A 22,259-nucleotide genomic window follows, 5' to 3' on the forward strand; every position below is an offset into this window, starting at 1 on the left:
CCGGAAGCCCAGCCTCCTGTTCTGCTCCTACTTCAGGAAGAACTTGCTGGTTGTGGTTCCTGTTGTCCACTTTCCTGCAACAATTGGTTACTTTGTGGCTGAAACAAATCCAGTTGAGACTCGCTGCTCATTGCCACGACTACAGTGGCTGTATCCCTGAGTGATATTGGAATGGGCTTAGCCTTATGTTGGTGTGTTGCTGTTGAAGCAGGAGTGGTGCTCTAAGACTTTTGCTGCCCAGAAGAGGGTGCAGCAGGTACACCACATTTTCTGAGAAAAGGTAGAGGGTGGCACACAAGTGATGGCAATATCCTTCTTCTTCTTTTCCTCAATGCCTCTTTCTTGGCAAGAACACCCTTCTTTGGGGCCATCTTTAAGTTCTTTTTCTTGGCTCTGGCAGTTGCCCCTCAGCTACACAAGCAGAAGCAGAGAAGAACTATTGTGCTCCTAAAAGCAAACAAACAAGAAAAAGGATTCTGTGAAACGTAAAATTTGCGGTTTGAATCTACAGACAATATAATTTAGTGAGGTATTCAAAATTAATTAACAATAGTGTATCCATTCCAAACCATAACATAATGTTTCAATAAAATACAGACTGAAAACTTTACTTGATGTACTTCCAGGCCTATGAGACCATCTTGATAGGCAGGTGGTTCAGTGACAAAATGAAATAATCCTTGCAAAAATTATTGCAGGTGTGCATCTATGACAAACAGAGGGTAGAGAGAAAAATGGAAGAATCCTTTCAAAAAGTATTGCTTTTGTGCACCTATGGCCTGTGGCAGGCAAGGGGTGCTGGGGAAAATGGAATAAATAATCCTTAAAAACATTATTGCTGGTGTGCACCAAGGGTAGGCGGGGGGCAGGGGAACATGGAATATTCCTTAAAAAGTTATTGCAGTGTGCGCCTATGGTCTATCAAAGGAAGGGGGTGTAGTACAAAATGGAATAATCCTTAACAAAAAGTATTGCTGGTCTGCGACTGTGGCAGGCAGGGGTGCAGGGGAAAATTGAATAATCCTTTTTTTTAAACATATTTTATTGATTTTCAAAAAGAATTAGCAAACCAAGATGGCATGAATGTTACAGTACCAGAATCGTATAAGATCAGCATATTGTGGTTACCAGAGAATCAGTACTGCTTGCAGATTACCAACAGCAGGTACATTCTTGTCAGGAACAGTGATAGCAGTGTGGTTGTCTACAGTTGTAGTGGCAAGCTATACACTCGAATAGTTTAAAGCCAACAAAGAAATACCCTCCCTTCTCCCTGTACATATAAGTAAAGAAACCCACCCTCCTCCTCACCCCAGACTCACTACATTGTTTACAAAGCCCAGTGGTTGGCCGACAAGTCAGTTTCTGGCAAAGGGTCCCAGGTACTAGTCCTTCAGGTTTTCATATCACAGCCCGGTATGGTTTGTGTGGGGTTTGTTACTCGTTGAGCCCATATTGTTGCTAATAAGGCTAGGAGTATCATAGAGTCTCAGTGCAGCAAAGGTTTGGTGGAAATAAGCAGTTCCAACATCACATACCACTCCAACGAAATCGGGGTCTTTTGCAATCCTCTATTTTCCTCCCTCCTGATTTCCATACTTTTGGCTCTACCCCATCAGACAACCTTGCTATGCCTTGCCAGAGCCGTCGGGCGCTGTTCCCTGCTTCTTATGATTTTTACACAACCCCAGTATGCAATAGTCAATTGTGTCACCCCCCGCAACAGGCATCACTCCACTAAGGATCTTGAGCACAGTTGCCAAAAAGGAGACCAGTCGTGGGCATGCCCATATCATGTGTAATAAGTCAGCTGTTTGTGAGTGGCATCTAGAACATATGTCTGCTGTGTCCGGGAACATCTTGCTCAATCAGTGCAGAGTTAAATATGCCCTATGTAAGAACATGTATTGGATAAGTTTAAACTTGGGATTACGGGATACTTTCATGGGGTGTTCCAGTATTCCTACCCATTCTTTGTCTGACAGTTCACGTACGATATGCACGTCCCATTTGCCTCTAAGCACCTGGAGTGCGATTGCCGTGTGGGAACGGATAGCTCTGTATAACCATCTGGTTAAGTGTCCTCCATTGCCCATGAGATATAGCATGTGCACTAAATCGTGCATCTGAGGCTCCTTACCGTCTGATGACCAGGTACTTTTCACATATCTGCTAATGCTAGCGTGGAGGATATACAGGGAATTGGGAATCCCTTGCTCCCTGACAAAAGTTTTGTGGTCGATTAGCGTGTTATCGGCGAACAGCATCCCAATTGTGTTTACTCCTTCATCCGACCATTTGGTCAGACATCTAGTAGTGACTATTATGGACGGTGTGGGAATCCCTAGCATTGGAATGTTAGGTCATAGGGAAGCAGACCGTTAGTATAATGGATAGCTTTCTTTCAGTATGAGAGAGCCACCTTTAACAGTGGAGGTGCTGTTGACAAGGGCCTTCCTCTCGGTAGCAGGAGGGTGTGGAGCGCACCTCTTTCCCATGTTCTTTGTGACATCCCTATCTTCTGCAAGTGGTGTCCGGCAATCCAGTATGAGAGCCACTGGAGTTGGCTCGCATAACAATATGCCTTGAAATCTGGAACACCCTGGCCCCCCCAGTCTGTGCCCAGCTGAAGTTTCGAGAGTCCTACTCTCCTACGACCCTTACCCCATATGAACTCCAATAAGAGCTTGTGTAGTATTGTAAAGACGTTATTATCGGTAAATTAGTAAAATAGTAAAGCAGTTTAGGGAGCATAACCATTTTAGAAATAGCCACTCTCCCGCCACAGAAAGCGGCAGTGAGGTCCACAATGCTATTTGGGCTTTAAGCGTTTTAATGGCACGGCCCAGATTGCCATCTAACAGATCCTGTGCCTCCCTGTATAGTTGTATGCCAAGGTACTTAAATGTGACGAGTGCAATGGGAAACGTCCAGTGGCCAAAGTGAATGGGCTCTAACCGTGCAGTGTCATTAAAGTAATAGGCGTACAATTTGGACTCATTTATACATAGTCCTGAGAGTGCTTGAAATTGTTGAACCACCATGGGTAAGGGTTTATGGGCACCCTGAAATTTGTTAGAGTGTTATGTCATCAGCATAAGCGGAGAGAATATAAGTTGTAGTTCCCATCTTAATACCTCTGTCTGCTAAAACCGCACGTATCTTAAGGGCCAGTGGTTCGAGCGCTAATACAAACAGCAGGGACAATAGAGGGCATCCCTGATGTGTGCCTCTAGCTACTGGGTAGGGCTGTGAGATGTGGGCCCCCGTGCGGGTCATGCCGTGGCATCCATGTACAGCAACAAAGCAACAAGGCATCAGTTCACATACTCACATGGTATCCCAAACTGCGGAAGGGCTCGCAGCATATAGCGCCAATGCAGAGTATCAAATGCCTGTCTCAGGTCTAGTGAGATACAGCACACCCCAGCACTATCCACCGGCGTAGAGGGTAGTACCTGATGTAAGCGTCTGGTGTTTAAGGCGGTGCTCCGGTCAGGGACAAAGCCACATTGGTCTATGTGAATCAGCTGTGGTAAATAGTGGAGTAGTCTACGAGCCAAGATTTTGCTTAGGATTTTATAGTCGGTATTTCGTAAGGAAAAGGAACGGTATCCTGACATGGTTGTTGGGTTCCTGCCGGGCTTTGGGAGGGATGCAACCAATGCCTGCCATGTTGTGGGGGAAAGGAAGCCTGTCTCTAGCACTGCTTGATATAGTTTTTCTAGATGGGGGACTAATTGTGTTGAAAACATCTCACAAAACTCTACTGGTAGTTCATCCAGCCCCAGGGTTTGGTTTCTTGAGAGATCTTTAATTGCCAATCTAATTTTGTTTTTTGGTATGGGCGTTGCCAGCTCTTTTTTTTGTGCTTCCAGAAGCTGGGGGAACTCTAGTCATCAAGGATGTTTACAAACTCCCCCTCTGGAGCTCTGCGGGTGCCGCGTACAGTGCTTCGTGATATCTCCTCAAGGCAGTATTAATGTCGAATTGCCTTTTAACTGTAGTTCCCTCTAACGTGTGGATCGCATGTATGGGGGTAGTGGCCAGTGTATCCCTTATAATCCTCACCAGAAGGGCATCCGCCCTTTTCGCCTCTGCCTACTGTTTCTGCTTATAAGTGTGATAGTCAATAGTTCGTAACTGTTCTAGGAGTTCTGCATGTCTGATATGAGCTTCTCGTGAAGATCCTGGTTTGTATCACCCGAATCTGTGGCCTGTTCAAGCCTACCCAATCGATTTTCCTGCAGCTCTCTATATAATGTGATGTGGGCTCCCACTTTTGTACTAATGGCCACCCCTCGGATGACCACCTGTTGTGAGCTTGCTGTGTCTGTATTTTCGTTAAAATAATTAGATATGGCGTTTGAGAGGGTGGTACAGAATACAGGGTCTTCTAGAGTTAAGGGCTGCATTCTCCATGTTGATACCGGTGTGGGGATTTTCCCCCAGGTGAGCGCTACCTCCAGAGGATTGTGATCCAACAGTGTTTTCCCAAGATAAGTAGTGTGGGTAAGTTTTGCAATTAGAGGTAAAGAAAAGAACACCCTGTCAATTTGTGTGTGTAATGTGCGGTGGGGAATAAAATGAGTATTCCCGGCTTGTCGGGTTACGTACACGCCACCCATCATTCAATGCCCACCCCTCCGCCCAGCCCTTCAATGCCTCAGCTTGCTTCTTACTGCTGTCCCCTAGTAGTAGTGGGTGAGAGCAGTCTCAGTCTATGTTCAGGACTGCGTCAAAATCCCCTCCCAAGATCCAGGGATATCCCTACCAATCAGCTATATCCAGGTTGAGTGTCCCCAAAAATGTATTCTCTTCTGCGTTGGAGGCGTATATACTACCAAGTACTAGAAGTTCCCCATCCATGGAGCAGCCCGTACCTGCCGGTAGTATCTAGCTTTTGTTCTAGGACTGCAAAAGAGGTGCCGTTCCTAATCCATATGGCTCCCCCTCTCAAATGCTGAGTAAGATGTACAGAACAGCTGCCATCTCCATTTTTTCAGTAACTTGATGGCTTCAGAGTGGGTGAGATGTGTTTCCTGCATTCGTGCAATGTGAGTCTTCCTCCTGTTTAGTTGGGCATAAATCCTATGCCTGTTATGCACAGACCCCATCCCCCTAACATTCCAGGTCATGACTGTGTATTTCCACGGGGTAGCCATGTGGCGGTAAGTGGTGCTGTGTCAGACTTATACCCAGAAGGCCTTGATGACATATGAATGAAGTTTCTGTGTGTGAGTCTGTCTGAACGTACCCCAGTACAATCCCCAACACAAGGTTTCCCCACAAAACGGAAGAGGCCCAAACTATTATAGCAAGTATAACTTGAAATCCCAACAACTTATATGGATGTGCAGTTGCAATGGGGGAGGTGGAAACCATAATCTGTTGTGAGTATATGGGTGCAATACACCAAACTAGCACCACAGCCAGCCGAGCTCAGGCCCTATCGCAGCACATGAACAAGCATTGCTTGGACAATATATACAAAATATATCATAGTGTCTGCCTTCAGCTGGCCTCCCAGACCCCGTGTTTACAAACCAAGTACATTATCCCAAATAGTCATTCACTGTAAGTGGGGTGACAGAAGGAAAGAGAGCCATACTGTTTTTGGAATCTGAGTTAAAGTAGTGTCCTCAGACGAATCAAGTGAACCAGCCATGGAGATTACATCCTGTTCATCCAACGCTGCAGCCACTAGTATTCTGGCCTTCAATTATTTGCTCCGGGGACAGACTTGTCTTAGTGTCAGGACGAGGCGGCGTTATGCGGTTGGACTTGTCGTGCCCGGACTTCTGAGATTTATGCATTTTCTGCTTTGTGGTTTCAGATGAACTCTGTGATGGGCACGGTGACAATGTGACTTCCATCCATTCCACAGCCTCTTCGGGATTGTCGAAGAAGTGGGATTTCTGCTTGTATATTACTTTTAACCAGGCAGGGGATAAGAGAGCATATTTCAAATTGTGGCCTCTAAGCAGCTTTTTGACCTCCTGAATCAATGCTCTCAGCCTCTGCACTGCCAGTGTGAAGTGCAGGTAAAGTGGAATACGCTTATTCTCAAATTGAATAAGGGCTTTTTCTCTGGTGGTGTGTAGTAGGGTGTCCCGATCGTTAAAATTTAGGATGCGTGCTATTATCGGCCTGGGTGGCGCACCAGGGAGGGAGGGTCACAATGGTGTCCTGTGCGCTCCTTCCTCACTGAAGAATTTGGTGAGACCCTTCGGTGCAATCGTGTCCTGCAGCCAGTGATCTGTAAATTGGGTGGGATTCGATCCTTCTCTGCGTTCTGGTATGCCCACTATCCACACGTTGTTGTGCCGAGCCCGCCCTTCGGCATCATCCACCCTGTCCTGCAGCCTCGAGAGCAAGCGCCGTAGTTGTTCAATTTGTGCTGAATAAGCCTTGTGCTGTGGTAATACCTCTGTAATGACCATTTTGTTATATTCTTCACAGTTTCTGCCAGTTTATCGTGATCAACTTTTAAAAGCGTGAAGCCTGTGGTGAGGGCACTCACTTGCTGTTCAATCACCTTCCTGGAGTCGCGCACCTCCTGCAGTATTAAGTCCAGTTTATCTACTTGGCTTCCTAAGGCTGTCAGCGGAACACAATCTGGGTCTGGGGCATTGTTTGCATCATCCTGCTCACTGTGGTCAGCCCCTCTGAAGCAAGGGGCTCGGGTTGCTTCCCCTTAGTGCGACCCATCTCCTGTAAAAAGTGCGCCCTGTGTATTATTAGGATGCCAGTCCCCCCCCCCCCGCAAGTTGGTCGCGGATTGTGGCGCCCCCACCATGTGTACTCTTCCCAATCTCGTGGCACCAGAACAGAGCCCAATCAAGCCCACCTCGGAAGGCCTTGAGCACATAGGGTGATCACCGTCCTCAATCTTTACTACCTGCACCTTGCAAGGGTATCTAGCAGTACAGTGTCCTCAGTGGGCTGTGGGATAGTTAGCAAGGAGGCAGTTATCAGCAGCTCAGCACTATTAAATCAGAGCTGCGTCCTTGCGCGGCCCTAGGAGGCCTAACAGGGCACAGTACTCACTGTTCGTTGCTGCCTAAGTGGAGGAGGCAGAGAGTCAACATTTCCCGCTATGTGGCTTCAGCGTGGGCCCCAAGGCGTTGTTCATCGTCCCGATGCGAGAGTTGTGGAGCAGTACCTGCTCCGGCCATCTACACGGTCACTGGCTCCGCAGCGTGTCGTCACAATTAAAACGGGTCAGCCCCACACCCCAGGTGCCACTCCATTCAGGCCGCCCCCAAGGGTGAGGTGGAATGGCCACTTCTGAGGCCGGGGATAGTGATGCCGAGTACTTACAGGTACAGATCCCCCCGGGTCTTCCGCCAACGCCGGGCCAGGCAGTGGCAATAGTTGGTGTCCCTGGGCCTCCTGAGCAGGGTGGGTCAGGTCCCACAGCCTTCCACTACACCATCCCACTCGGCGGCCGCCGATGGGACCTCCCAGCCAACATCGAACTCTTCTCTTGGTTTGCGCCTCCTGGAGCAGCAGTCGCAGTGCCTCCAGGGGTGCGATGTGTGCTCCAGTCTCACGATGGCATACTGCTCGCCAGCCTTTGCACGGCACAGTCTCTTCCAGGGTCTGTGAGGGTCAGCAGCTGCCGTTCTCGTAGTTTGGGCCATGGTGGTAACGTTTCCACAGCATACCTTGATTTCTGCTTCAGCAGCACTAGTCTTTTGCCCAACGGTGTCGCCTGGGGGCACAGGGAGCACGCCAGGCAGAGTAGGAGCCTGGATGGCCAATCAACGGTGCAGTTCTTTACAGGATTCAGGGCCCGGCGCGGAGCTCAACTAGAACATGTCCACCCCAGGAAAATGGAATAATCCGTAAGCAAATATTGCTGGTGTGCACCTATGAGACACCTATGGCAGACAGGGGGTGCAGGAGAAAATGGAATAACCCTTAAAATGATTGATCATGTGTGCTCATGTCCTTGAGAGACACCTATGGCAGACAGGGGGTTCAGGGAAAAATCAAATAATTGAAAAAAAATATTTGTGGTGTATCCCTAGGGACTATAAAACAATCCTATAAGAGGCATGGAGGCATAGGGGAAATGGAAAAAAAATATTTAAAACACTGTATTGCAATCATCGTCAACACATTAACCCATTTTGTTTTATCAATGTCCCTGGTAAATGGCTTTGAAAAGCAGAAGGAAATGATTTAACATACTGGCTGCACAAAATGGACGCCCTGGTACATGGCCATCGAGGGGAAAAGCATGGACAACAAAGAACATATACAAGCCAATATAGCAAAAGCAAAACACACTAGTTACACAAAATACCTGCTCTGGCTCATGGCCACCAAGGGGGAAGACATGGACAACATTGAACGCATGTAGGCCTATGGCAAAAGCAAAGCACACTGACTATGCAAATTGCCCGCTGGCCAAATAATCTAAGAACAAGCAAGAAGGCATGGACAAAAAGAGAACACATGCAGGCCTATGGCAAAAGCTCACTGACTACACAAAATGTCTGCCTGCCACATGTTCAAACAATATGCAAGAAGACATGGACAACAGGAAGAACACATTCGGGCCTGTAGCAAAAGCACACTAGCTACACAAAATGGCCACCCTGCCCCATGGCATGGAGAACAAAGACAAAATGGTGGCCCATGTCAAACACACACACACACACACGCAACATAAAAATAGGCACTGGGTCAGCAAAGAAAGGAAGAATGCAAATACAGAGGGAAACACTAACATTAATTCAGCGATGCCAAAAATGAAAATCATGTCAACTTTAAAAATTCACCAACCACAATCATACCAAGACATCCAAAATCACCCCACCAAAATATACTTTAATACTTTGGAGAAAAATGTAAAATAAAAAACAAACATTTTGTATTTTGTCCCAGGCCATACCTAAATCAATATATGCTTTATAAAAACATGTACCACAGAAACTGTTTTTTTATATACACCCAATGCATGGTAATGGCTGGTTGGGCGTGGCCCGTGGAACGACTAGGCCCTACAGTAAAATGAGCAAAATAGTGCATAATTCACAAAAACTGAATAATTGAGCTAATGTACTGTAAAAGTTTTTTAAACCAGGCTTCAGCCCTTCCAAAACTGTGCAACTTTTTCCCTCAGAATTATTTTTTTTAAGTTAATGCAAGATAAGTCACTATTGCAACTCCAGGCCACCCACAATCAAATTTAGAAATTGAAGAAAGAAGAAATTTTGTACAAAAAAATACCCTCTATTAAACAATAAACGTATCCAAAAGTTTTTTTTAACTTACTTGAGTTGATATCTTACAAAAAAAGTCCTCCAACTCCAATGGAAACTATGCAGCAGGGATTGCAGGAAAGAGAGTAATCCTTTCACATTCAAATCAGAATAAAAAGGGACCAAGGGATGGCCAAAGCTTTGGGAGGAGCCTTCTGGGCAGGAAGAGGAAGTTGGAGTCTCTGTGGCATTTCCTTCTTGTTGAAAGAAAAGTCTAATTTTTTAAAAAAATTGTTTTTATGCTAAAACACTACGGGGCATATCAACAACAACCGGCGATAATTAGCGCTAAGCGCACTTAGCGCTAGGATAATTATCACCAGCTAGCGTGGATTTTTATTGCTGAGATAGCGTGCTATTAGCAACGCTTATCTCAAAAGCAATAAAAATCCTAGCGCTAACTGCCTAACGTGAGATTATCGCTGGAAACCCAGCGATAAACTCACAAAATGTGGCGTTAGCTTGTTGATAGGGATTCACTAACTTAGCCATGATATCCTCCTTCCATAGGATATCATGGCTAAGTCAGTCCTGAAGCAGGCATGAGGAAAGTAGCGATAACAGGGGTTATCGCTACTTTTTCTGCCGCTATGCTTCATAGCGTGGGGCTTGATGATAGGAGAAATGTCGCTTAGCGACATTTCTCCTGTCATGTTAGGTCAGGAACGCCCACTTTGCATCTCATTAGAAATGCAAAGCTGGGCGTTAAGACTTCGTACACTACAGCAAGGTTTCACGCGTTAGCGTGACCTTGCTAATTAGGCGATAAAATTATCGCCGCTTTTCGGCCGAAAACGGCTGCAAATGCGGCGATAATTTTCTATCGCCTCGTTGTTGATATGCTTTTACCTGAGCCATATGTTCGGGTAGAATAGTTACTTGAAAACCTTTGTTCAAGTTGATTTTGAGAAGAAAGCTACTCGAGACCCAGCCCTCAACCCCTCACAGTATTAGAAAATGGTGCCACAAGGCTCCCTTTGCGACCGGTAATCGCCCTAGCAAACACCAAGGGCCTCATTTATGAGAAGTGACGCATCGCTGCGTGAAAGCAGCGATGCGTCACTTCTCAGTGCGCCCTCCTTGCGACACCAATGATGCGTCATATTTATAATATGACGCATCATGTCACAAGGGAGGACAGATACGTCAGTATAACTGACGTATCTGTCGGCGCAAAAAGTGGCGCATTGCTGGAGTTGTGTCAGAAGCCTGACGCAACTCCAGCAATGTTCCTTTCACATGGGGCAAGCCCCATGTGAAAGGGCCTGCGTCACCCTTACGCCTGCCATGAGGCAGGCGTAAGGTTTTGACGCTTTGGCGTCCTAGTAGTGGCGCAGCGAAATCTCATAGATTTCACTGCGCCACTCCTACGACCCTTTCTTGCGGGGGTACGCCCACTGCATACATTGGGGCAGATCTATGTTGGAGTTGCGCCACTTTTACGCCGCAGTTGCGTCACTTTTGTGACGCAGCGGCGGCGTAAACCCTGCACCACATTGCACCCTATTTACATCGTGACGCATCTATGGAGATGCGTCACGGTGTAAAGCCCTGCGCCACATGAAACCTGCGTCAGGTTTCATGTGGGCGTTTCCACGCAGGGGGGGCGTTCCGTCGCAGGAACGCCCCTGAAAAGTGACTCAGTGAAATCTATAAGATTTCACTGAGTCACTTTCCCAACGCTGATGCATTAAAACCCTGCGCCTGCTTGAAGCAGGCGTAAGGCTTGACGCACCATGTGAGGTATGGGGTAGGTTGGAACAGTGCTGAAGTTGCGTCGCACTTGCGACACAACTTCAGCACTGCGCCAACCTTACGCCGGCAGATACGTCACGCATCTGCTTGTCCTTGCGCCACGATTCACCGCATTGTAAATGCGGCGCATCTGCGGTGGCGCAAGGGCAAACTTGCGCGACGCATCTTCCCTGGCGCATCCATGCTGATTTGCAGGGATGCGCCAGGGAACATAAATCTGCCCCATTATACCTGGCGCAGGTATAATGTAGCGCAGGGGTTTACGAAGTGACGCATCTTCCTAGATGCGTCACTTCGTAAATATGGCGCGACATGGCGCATGTTTTACGCCACTGGTGCGTCACAAAAAGTGACGCATCGGTGGCGCAAAAGTGACGCAGGGACTCATAAATGAGCCCCCCAATATCCTTCGCCAACGTGCTTGCTGGAGCCTTGCTTTGATCCAGTTGGCATCGAGTTGTTCAAACCAGACGAAAAATCTCTTACTCAACTGTCGGTAGAATTTGGCCGGAACTCCGCTTTACCGATTGACCAAATTCCCACAATTCAGCGACCGGAATGAAAAATTCTGCCCAGGCCCAGTAACAAACAATGCCCTCCAAATTGCAATAAAACATGTAGCTAATGTATTACATTATTCCATCTTTAAATGTGCTCGCCTTACCTTTTTCCAACCCATATATATGAAATGTATGAATACACTAACAACCGATTCATGCAAGAAAATGTATCAGAACACTCTATTTGAAATATGTAATTATCTTTCTTGGAGATGCAGCTTGAGTGCACATAGTAATAGTGTTGCATTGTCAAACAAAGGTTTTCTTGCGAGTTGGAATTCCAAGAATATACACAATTGTACTAATAAATTTTGGCTCGACAAAAGAGGCTGAAAAATAATTGATTCATCCAATGCATAATACACTGTATCGCTGGAGCTCCTGTACTTTGATTTCCTCATTGTTAGAGCAAATAATTGCTGAAGGATTCGGTAGCTCGTGATTGCAAATATAGCAACAGAACGGGCAAAATAACTTTGCTTTGTTGAGAAGTCATATGCAAAAGTAAACTTGCCCGCTATTTTTCTTGTTTGAGTTTATGTGCCTGTTGAAGCGGTACACATTATAGCTGGGCAAGCCAGATGGGACACAGGTACTGCTCATGTTCAAACCGCAAGGAGAGAACATGTTACAACTAAATGGAAATTCATGTACCTTCTGTTGTAAAACATAATATGTTCCAGGTTCATTCTCCTATTATATTCCATTTCCAGTCTAAAACCAAGGACAAGAAGGAGATATCGGTTTTCACTTTAATTCTCGCATGAGATGATGTGCGTCGAAAGCTGCATGGGCAAATGGGCGACATGGGGCCGCATTGCATGCATGAATTCCAAGGAAAGTAAATACGTATTACAAACCCCAAACCTCCTTCTTCAAAGAGCAATTTTCTCTTTTTCATTTCTTTTTATGATGCGCGCCACGGATGTGGAATAATTTCACTCTAGAGATGAGTTTGTCGCCATCTTTCTCATTAACATGCGGGCTGAAAGCAAATTTACTCCTCAAATACCTGTAATTCTGTGGTCCTAGTTTTCTTTCATGCCTTTTTTCCCTGGTATCTATGACCAATAGTTCCCACATAATCCATTTCACGTTTCTCATCGTGCCAATCTCTTTCTCTTTATTCTACCTCAGAAAGTAATGAGTGCTAGTAAGTTATTTGACATCGTCTTAGAGTGTCAGTTTCGAATGGATAGTCATTTACGTCTGGTTATCATCATCGTACATTTTTACATGTAAGTTCGTGCCCCCACGTACAATTGCAAAAAGAACTATTGATGGACAGAATGCAGAACAATGTCATACATTCACCCAGTACAGAGATCAAGGCCTAAATCCATCGTTTTTTTGCTCACCATGCCATTCCAGTTTGGACCCAGCCATATGCAAATCAGTCTTGACCCTGTGAACCTATGGGAACAGTCCAGCCCAAACTGCCAGGCCAGATCCTCCCTGGACTGGAAACAAGCATCCTAGGACCGGTTTCGGGGTTTCACCCCTCTTCAGGCAGGTTAGCTTGATTCCAGCGGCATGGAGAGCACGGGCCTCACATCTGAGCATACCCATCCCACTCGGGGTGACAAATGCAAAAAGACCTATTGATGGACAGAATGCAGAACAATGCCATACATTCACCCCAGTACAGAGATCTGGGCCTAAATCCATCGTTTTTTTGCTCACCATGCCATTCCATTTTGGTCCCAGCCATATGCAAATTAGTCTTGACCCTGTGCCCCATGGGAACATTCCAGCCCGAACTGCCAGGCCAGGTCCTCCCTGGACTGGAAACAAGCATCCTAGGACCGGTTTTGGGGTTTCACCCCTGTTCAGCCAGGATAGCTTGATTCCAGTGGCATGGAGAGCACGGGACCACGTACAATGGTTCTTTTCTTTCTCCTCCTCTCGTCATGCCCCATTTGAACAATGCTTTGATATCATCTGGGACCAAGTGAGCAATACACAAACACAACATTAGTTAATTAATTTTAATATTATATTCATATCTAGTTTAAACTGTTTGAAATCATTTGACGTGATTCCATAAATGAGGTTTGAGTGTAAACTGCAGTGGCGGCTCATCGAGGGAGCGCTACGGGCTGTGTGACAGGGTGGGGGAGGGGCAGGGTGGGGGATAGTAAACTTCAGAATTGTGCCCAACTGAGTTGAGTAAAGAAAGAAATAAAACGAATTACATTGGTTACGCTGCACCCAGGGCCGGACTGGCCGTTGCGGGCACCGGGCAATCCCCCGGTGCGCCACACGGGTGGGGCCGGTTTTGGGCCCCTGGGTGCCGTTTTTCGGCCAAAAACCGGCCCTGGCAAAGAGCTCGGTGGCACCTCCAACCACCCGGGGGGCATGCCGAGCACTTTGCCAGGGCCTGTTTTGGTTCCCAGTCCAGCCCTGGCTGCACCGCCAAACTGCCGATGCAGCGTGCAATGCAATTCGTTTTATTTCTTTATTTCTTTACTCAACTCCATTTGGGCCAATTCCGGAGTTTACTACCCCCGACCCTGCCCCGCCTGCCCCACCTCCCCGCAGCACTACTTTGAGGAGCCGTCACTGGAAAACTGTAAAGTTGCTGGGAGGGCTGATACCAAATGACTTGCATATTATGCAAGCACATGAGTGAAATAATATAAATATAGCTAAAGTGATGCAATCTACTTTGCGATAGAAAGTCATATTCTGGAACTAGAAACATACCACTCTCGCTCTTCTCAAATCTTTCTTTGGAGATTTAACGTCAGAAAGAAGGCCTATGCGGAAGAAGCGGGGAGACACATTTTCACGCATGACGATTCTTTAGTAATCGTGTCCACGATTATAACCTCACCCTGAGTTTGAGAAATGTATTGCCTGGCATCTGTGAGGAACTGATTTGTAGCATACTGATGTGTTAAATTAGAGTTTAGTGGCAGGAGGGTAACACCCTCCCACAGCAGACTGAGTTTCAATAATAAGGTGAGACATTTGGCAAGGTTAGCATCAATCCTCTTTTGGAATGTTTGCTCTACCTGGAACTAATCATGCTAAGTTATACACGCTGCATTGCACGATTCCCACCATCAACAGGCATGGATGGTGTGTGGGTGTAATGTTGGCAAGGTGCTACTTCTATATTAGTTGAAATTGGACCCTAAGCTCCTGATTCATCCTCAGATAATATATAACATTGTTAGTGGTGTTGAGGTGCTGGCATGGCTTGAATCATGATGCAATACAATGGCAGTGGTGTGTTTTAAGTTTTCTTTTTTTATTCCTTTGTTTCAAAGTAAAGATGGGACTGAACTGTAAACAAGCATTTGCAATGCAATAGGACTCGCATTTACACGAGACCTATTGCATTGCATCATGGACAACGGGACGGGGGAAGCACGGGCAACGGGAGAGCGGGCGGGGGAGAAGGCATGGACAATGGGAGAAGGGCGGGAAAGAAGGGGGCGAGAAGGCACGAACAACGGGTGTGTGGGCGGGGGAGGGGGCAGAAGGTACGGACAACGGGAGTGCGAGCGAGGGGAGAAGGTGGCAAGAAGTCATGGACAACGGAAGTGTGGGCAGGGGTGAGAAGGCATGGCAAAAATAGTGCTCAGAGTCTAAATAACACATGCTGTACCATGTAACACTCAAAGTAAAGGGACCAGTACCCATGAGAGGGTACAAATGACAGCATGGCCATAACAAGGAGGGACTAACAAGGCTCATAATCAATCAGAAGACAGCATTTAAGAAGGACAAAGACACAAGCAAATGAAAAAATGGGTGGGGCAGTGGGCGGGGCTTCCCTCACTGTAATGAACTACCACAGATCTTCCCTGGAGCAGCGCTTTCGTGATGACTCTAGGCTTGACCTAAAACTGGCCAAAACTAAATATGCGTATGCATGTATGTTTGTAGGTTATACATATGTATGCAATGCCTATTTAGAAACAAACATAGCTGAAAGGCAGCAAATAATTGTAAACGGCCTAAGGTAGAGGTACAATCAGAGTGTGTTTAGAGAGGTAGCTGGTATCTCAGAGCTAAAGTGAAATGTTACTGTATCGTGATGTAGTATTCTTAAGGTGATGTTTTTTCAGGTCTTTCTTAAATCAGAGCCGTGCTCGGGAAGGTCTGATGCATACAGCAATATCATTCCAGTTCCTGGGAGCTTAGATTTAGGGCATATGTTGCTGTGATATTTTCTTCTTTGCATATCTTCATCCCCTTTTCTGATGATGCCCTAGCTGTGGGGGTGGTACTGTTAAGAGCCACAGAAGATGGTGAGTTTGTCGGCCACATATTGGGGAGAGGAGTTGGCCTAACGGCTAGGGCCGTCAACCTCGAATCCGGGGAACTGGGTGCGAGTCTCGGCAATGGCACTGAACATCCTGTGATTCTGGGCAAATCACTTAATCTCCCCGTGCCTAAAAAAATGAATGTGTGTCCTCATGTAACGTAACTGGTGCTATGTAAAGCGCTCTGATACCCGATTCGGGTCAAGTTCGCGCTATATTAAACTCTGCAAAAAAAATTAAAAATAAACATATGCAGGGTCACTCGTTTTGGTGACTTTTCTAGATGATGTTGCTGGTTTTGAAGATGGTGAGTTAAGTTCCCTCTCAGGGTGAGTGGCATACAGAGGCAAAGCAATTTCTTTATTGTATGATTGCCTAAAATCATTTACAAATACAGTGTGTGTTACATCATAAAACATACATCTAATAACAAAAAGAAAAAAGCTATAAAATTGTAAAAACATGTGTGGCCCATATCAAGTTTAAAACATCTAAAAGTGCAGCAGGAAATTATATGGGTGCCGCAGATAACAGAAAGGCATCACCAGGCGAAGCTGAGAGGCATAGGAACCTTACAATACAATAATATGTTGTGCAGGTATCCATATAACGGTGTACAGAATCATAGGATGCCAGAGTTGCTGCCACAGTAGGTGTTCAGCAGCTCATGTTTTGTTAAGTTTCTTCATAGATTCTTGCGTTGTTGGTCGAGTCCTTCCTGCTTCTGCAGGGTGAATGTGATGTGGCCATATTTTGCCAGGCTGCAGAAAGTAGGAGTCCTGATGAGTTGCCCAGTCTGTAAGGCCATGGAGCAGGGCATTGTTACCATTCATAGATGTGGGTACAAGGGTTTAACCCCTTGTGTGCTCATGATGAGCTGGGCTTGTCATGGCACACAGTCGCCGTCTGCTCATGACGAGCCCAGCTCGTCATGACACCCACCCACGGGGGAAGCGCTGGCGCTCCCCCCGTAGGTGGTCAATCGGCGTTTTTGTTACGGGGAAGGCAGGGGAAGACCTTCACCTGCCTCACCCCGCACTCCCTCCGCATCATCAATGACGTCAGTGCACGAGGCGCGCTGACGACATTGAGGGTTCCCTTTGTTTACCGACGCGCAGGAAGCCATTTGCTTCCTGCGCGTCGGTGAACAAAGAGGTACGTTTTGTGGCTGGGGAGGGGGGGATTTAAACAAAAGAGGCATTGAGGGAAAGGAAAGGGTTTTCCTTTCCCTCGATGCCTCTTTTGTGCATTTCTGCTGCACGATCGTGCGATCGTGCAGCAGGAATGCCCACTAGCGCCAGGGATTTTTTTTTTTTAAAGAATTTGGACACTGTGTTGGTTGGGGGCGGCCCCTTGGGAAAGGGTCGCTCCCCCTGTTGGGGGCATATGTTGTGGCTTTGGTTGCCACCCTGGGGGGGCAGAATTTTTTTGTTGGGGCCATAAAATCGGCCCACTGGGCCAATGTGCAGGGGAGTGGCCCCTTGGGCAAGGGTCACTCCCCTTTGGGGGGCATTTTAGGAAGCCCACTATATTAGTTTTTGTTTTGGGGAGCGACCCCTTAGGCAAGGGTCGCTCGCCTTTTGGGGGCCTATATTTTTGCTTTGTTTGCCCCCCTGGGGGGGCAGATTTAAATTTAAAAAAATGTATTCGGCCAACTGGGCCAATTGAATAAATCTAGTGGGGAGTGGCCCCTTGGGCAAGGGTCACTCCCCTTTTTGGGGCATACATTTTGGCTTTGTCTGCCCCCTGGCGGGGCAGTTTTAATTTTTTTTAAATAAATCAGCCCACTGGGCGAAGGTAAGAAATGTACTGGGGAGTGGCCCCTTGAGCAAGGGTCACTCCCCTTTGGGGGCCATTTTTGTATGCCCATGATGTTAGGTTTTGTTTGGGGGAGTGGCCACTAAGGCAAGGGTCGCTCCCCATATGGTTGCTATGTTTTAGGCTTGGTCTGCCCTCTGGGGGGGCAGATTTTCTTTATAAAAAAAGAAAATGCCCACTGGACCACCAGGGATTGTTTAGTGGGAGTGGCTCCTTGGGCAAGGGTCACTCCCCTTTGGGAGCTTATGATTTTGGCTGTCTGCCCCCATGGGGGGGGGCAGATTTCGCCATTTTTAGGTTGAGCATTTGAGACCTCTTGTATATTCTTTAGTATTTACTTATATGTTTTTATGGTTTGCCTGATTTGGAGATCAGCCCTAGGACTTGTCTGCTTCCGCTTAGGGACTATTCTTTCTGATCAACTGACTCTAACTTTTTGGATAGAAAACGACCAGCAGAGGTCAGTAAAATACCAGAATCACTTCAGCATTCTCTAGTTTTCAGTCCATAGAAATTGTCTTCCACGAGCACCCATAGACAATAATTTATTTTTTAAAATCTTGTATTGTCAGTGATATGACCACTGAAGGCCCAGATTTTATATTAAAAACAGAGCATTGGACTATACCATTTCCCGCTGAAAGACAATATTTCTCCCCGTGTTTTCCAATACTTGGCGTGTCACGCAGTTTGGTGCTTACTTTCCCTCCATGTCAAAGAACAGCAAATGTTTCAGGACACAGGCTAATGTGCTGCATAGCTAAGTACATATAAGGTCCCAAAGGTGAGACTGATTGCATTGCAAATGCTTGTCTAATGTAGGTCCCACTAGGCCACCAGGGAGTTATTTGTGGAGAGTGACCCCTTGGGCAACGGTCACTCTCCTTTGGGGTCAATCTTTGTGGGTGTGTCTGCCCCGCAGGGGGCCAAATAGCCTTTTTTTTTCAAATTGGGCCCACTAGACCACCAGTGAATTTTTTGTGTGGCGTGGCCCCTTGGGCAAGGGTTGCTCCCATTTTGTGAGTATTAATTTGGCCGTTTCTGCCACCCTGAGGGGCAGATCGGCTGATTTGTTTATTTGTAGGGCCAACCGAGTATTTTTTTTATGTTGTTGAGCGGCCCCTTGGATAAGGGTCGCTCCCTTTTATGGGAGGATGACTGTGGTCATTTCTGCCCTCTTTGGGTGGCAGAATAGCAGTATGTTTTTAGGCCCATCTGTCCTCAAGGGGGGCAGAAGCCACTATCCACCTGCGCTTTTTATTTTTATTTAGTATTTGGGAGTGGCCTCAAGGGCAAGGATTGCTCTACTTTTATGGGGGTGAATATTTTATTTATACTCTTAGGCTCACCTACCCCTTAGCTTGGCTGGTGGATTGTGTGTGGACTGGTGCATTATTTGCATATGTGATTGTAATGTTTTTTTTCTCCTTTTTATTCTAGTGTAAAGCTTTTGATTCCTGTTCGCGATTTTGACAGTGGTGTTCTGCAGTTTTGACTAGTTGCATTTTTTTGGTAAAAATTTGTTTTTTTGTTGTATGTACTCCAAATTAGTATTTTTGTCATGTATGAATGAATTTTTTTGTAAGTGGTGTAATAATGGCAGCTTATTTAGTAAGTGTTTTGTGCATGGAATTCTTTGCGATGTGTTTTGCATTGTCTTATGTGTAATTTTCTTTTCTCTTTCTATTTTAGTGGGATTTTGTTGATCTATACTGTGTCTGTGCAGAGTAGGTGGTGGTGAATTTATCTGCTTCTGCCAAGTGAGTGGTATCGTTTTGGAGCATATAGGTCTTTCTGATAAAGGTGCATTTTGTTTATTGCTTATTTTACAAAGTGTTTGTTGTTGTTGACTTGTTTCACAAGTTACTGTTATTAGTAAGCGGTATGGCTAGCCGTAGAATTACTGCTCAGCAGGTGGTTGGTATGCTTCTTGAATCTTCCTATGAGCAGGATTATGAGACTGACAGTGCGTCTGAGGGAGCGGAGGGAGGGGAAGATTCAGGCATTGAGTTTCCTCTCCACATGAAATCATCGGATGATGAAGGTACTCTCAGTGCAGATGAAGCTACTCTCAGTGCGGATGAAGTGCCTGTTTTAGAGGAGGATACTGCTGTGCCGATGGTGCAAGAGGCATCTGGATTGCAGCCTGAGGCTGCTAGGCTTCCTACTGGAAGTGCTGGACTCTGGGTTGGTCCAAACATGGTGCAGCCGGTGTTGCCTGCCTTTAGTGGTGATGCAGGGTGTAGAGTGGATTGTGAACATTTTTTGCCTACACAGTTTTTTCAGTTGTTTATGGATGATGTATTTTTGGGTGAGACTGTTGAGCAACAGTGACAAACTTAGGCCCCACTCTAGAGCTACCCGGTGGACTCCCACAAATTTGGAAGAGATGAAGAAGTTTTGGGGTTTAACTTTATTGATGGGTTTGATAAGGAAGCCGTCCATGGCTTCATATTGGTCTACCAGTCCCTTGATGGCAACGGCCATATTTCCTGCAGTTATGACTCGTGATCGGTATTTCCTTTTGCTACGGATGCTGCATTCTGTTGTTAATTCTTTGGCGTTGCCACGAGATCACCCTGACTGTGTCCGTCTTTTAAAGATTTGGCCTGTCCTTGATCACTTTGTAGATTGATTTTCAGAGATCTATAATCCAGGGTAAGAAATATCTATTGATGAGTCTTTGGTCTTGTTCAAGGGCCGTTTGGTTTTTGGGCAGTACATCCCTAGCAAGAGGGCACGCTATGGAATTAAGCTGTATATGTTTTCTGAGAGTAGGACAGGATATGTTTTTAATTTCCGTCTGCACGCTGGTAGGGATTCCACTATTGACCCCCCTGGTTGTCCGTCCACTTTTGGAGTTTCTGGGAAAATTGTGTGGGATCTTACTAGAGGACTGTTTAACAGAGGCCACCATTTGTACCTTGATAACTTCTACACTGCTATGCAATTGTTAAAGAAATTGTTCAAAGTGAACACTTTTGCTTGTGGCACAATCCGCTCTAACCGTAAAGGTTATCCAAAAGAGCTTGTTTTCAGAAAACTTCAGAGGGGACAGTGCAGTTCCTTGCGTACTGATGAACTACTAGCTGTGAAATTTGTGGACAGGAGGGATGTGTACATGCTGACTGCCATCCATGATGAGAGTACTTCACCTGTGGCTGTTTCTGAAGTGCGCAAACCTGTGTGCATTTTAGACTACAATAAGCACATGGGTGGTGTTGATAGAGTAGACCAGAGGTTGTAACCTTACACTGCTATTCGTAAGGCTTATGTTTGGTATAAGAAGTTAGCCATCCATCTCTTTAATATAGCAACTTTCAATGCTTGTGTTGTGTTCAAGGAGTGTTCTCCTGCATCAAAGTTGACTTTTGTTGAGTTTCAGCAATCTGTGATAGGCAGCCTTGTTGTTGTGTCATACTTGGGGGTGACTTTAACTTGTTGCTGGACGAGAGTCTGGACAGTACCTCGGGGGCGGCTCACTCTAAGCCTAGGGCGCGACGCGCACTACTTGACCTATGCAGCCAGTTCTCTCTGACGGACATTTGGCGCAGGCGCAATCCACACACCACTGACTACACACACTTCTCGGGACAACACAACACTTGGACCAGGATTGACTACTGGCTCCTGTCCCCAGGCCTGGCCCCATAGTTCTGCGCGATGCAGACCTTCCCCAGAACATATTCGGATCACTCCCCGGTGTCATTGTGCTTGGACGTCCCACGGTCGGAGGGTTATGAGCGGCAGTGGCGATTCCCTGGGAGGGCGCTCCTGGATGACTTATTTGTCCACGAAATTTCCGAGGCAATCGAAGACTATTTCACGATTAACACCGGATCGGTTGACTCGTGGGCCATTCTTTGGGATGGATTCAAGGCATATATTAGGGGAATTTGCATAGCCAAACAGGCTGGGGTCCTAAAGGCGCTGCGCAGGACGATTGAACAATTGGAGACACAGTTGAAGGCAGTTGACGCTGAGGCGCTGCTTGCGCCCACCGCCGACGTGTCCGCTCGTCGACTCCGCCTCCTGGCCGACTTCAGGGACGCGGCGGACAGAGAGATTTTGTACCTGGGGAAGTACCAGACGGCGCGTAGATACGGGGAGGGGGATAGACCGGGTCGCACGCTGGCTCAGGCTTTGCGACCCCCGTACAGCAAATCCCTGATAGTCAAGGTGCGGAGGACGGATTGCTCGCTGCACACTAAGCCTACCGAGATCAGGGACGACTTCCTGGCTTACTACTCGGATCTAAGCCATTAGTCTTTATTCGATTTAACAAAATCATAAAAGACGCGAACATAAATCAAAACATTACATATAAAACCACATTAAAATTGTTAAGTTCATCAATAAATAAGTTAAAAAATTGATTCTAAAAAAGCATTAAACTAATTGAACTAACAGCAAATTTAACAATATATGATTAATAAACTACTCGGATCTATACAAGACCAAGTTAGGTGAATCCTCGGCCTCTCGTGAGGCCTACTTGTCCGAAATCGCGCTAGTGTTCCTCGACAGGGGTATGCAGGAGTTCATGGCGGAGCCCATAACGGTGACTGAGGTTC

Source organism: Triturus cristatus, chromosome 5_1 (assembly GCF_964204655.1).
Source record: "Triturus cristatus chromosome 5_1, aTriCri1.1, whole genome shotgun sequence".
NCBI lineage: Eukaryota > Metazoa > Chordata > Amphibia > Caudata > Salamandridae > Triturus > Triturus cristatus.